Raw genomic sequence first — 1131 nt, 5'->3', positions numbered from 1 at the left:
CTGTTCTCGTAAATCAGTAATTTGAACAAAACTGCTAAGTTGGAGAGTTTATTATTTTTGACAGATTATGTGTAATTTTATTATCTTTAGATCAGAAAAAAAATATAGTTGTTATAGAAATATTTTAACTTACAGTAGGTAATCTTTGGTCTGGTATCGCGAAAATGAATTTCCCTAAAAACCGTATAATGCATTTGGAGGTCAAGTTTGTTGTTTTTATCGCGTTTCTTGATATTTCAATATAGTTATCGCCTACAATTAAAACAATTGTAAATTATTATTACCGCATTATAAACTCAATTTAATATTAACATTCGCGCACATTTAAAGTGGTAAAAAGCGTTTAATTGTCCAAAGTAAATCTGAACTGTCACTGCTACCGCTTAGACCGTTGCCACTTTATTTCGCTGCTCCCACAATGCATCGGCACTCTTCCGATAATTGCTTCAGACACCTATTCTTAATATCCCTATTATAGATATACTTATTAGGGGTTTGACTAGATGATATAGACCCTGGTATATGGAAAATGGTCAAGGATATTTGTTTTCGCCGGTCCAGGGATCTTTCTTAATTTCTTCGTTCGTTTTCAGCTAAATGTTTAGCTATAATGGGGAATAACATCCCTGTCACAGCTCAATTTTTGTACCGTGTAACAAAAGTGTCACGATATTTTGTCGATTTCTAGGAATTTTTTGTCTTATGTCACTTTCCTGGATGTGTCAAATGACGCTTTGAGCGTAAATGTTCAATTTCTGAACAATCGTGATATGTTAATTGTGTTTTCAGTTGTATATGTATTAATAGTTATAGTAAAACGTGAATTTAGTTATGTTATAAGAAGAAATTGCGCGTTATCTGTCTAAACACCAGTGCTACAGAAATATTTCCAAACCATGCACAGATTTTTGGGTGTCTTTGAAAAGTATTATCCAAAATGTTAACATTGTGAAAATAAATAAAGTAAATGTGCGAGAATGTGGATGTTGACCAAGTGATCTACATGTATAGGATGTAAAATCAAGAACAAAATACCGGGTGTATACATATGAAACCGGTATTTTTTCAAGAAAAAAACACATTTATTTCAAGAGAATGATAACAAATATTTTATTCAAAGTATGCGCCCTC

The 1131-nt window shown here is 32.2% G+C and overlaps 1 protein-coding gene across 15 annotated transcripts in view; it reads right to left on the bottom strand.

Annotated features, from left to right (window-relative positions):
- LOC117174109 overlaps nt 1–1131 on the bottom strand; it is an 829515-nt gene that overhangs the window by 489823 nt on the left and 338561 nt on the right. The window lies entirely within an intron of this gene.

Source organism: Belonocnema kinseyi, chromosome 6 (genome assembly GCF_010883055.1).
Source record: "Belonocnema kinseyi isolate 2016_QV_RU_SX_M_011 chromosome 6, B_treatae_v1, whole genome shotgun sequence".
Classification (NCBI taxonomy): domain Eukaryota; kingdom Metazoa; phylum Arthropoda; class Insecta; order Hymenoptera; family Cynipidae; genus Belonocnema; species Belonocnema kinseyi.
Note: the sequence above shows the minus strand (reverse complement) of the source record. Positions and strands in the feature narration are given on the sequence as shown.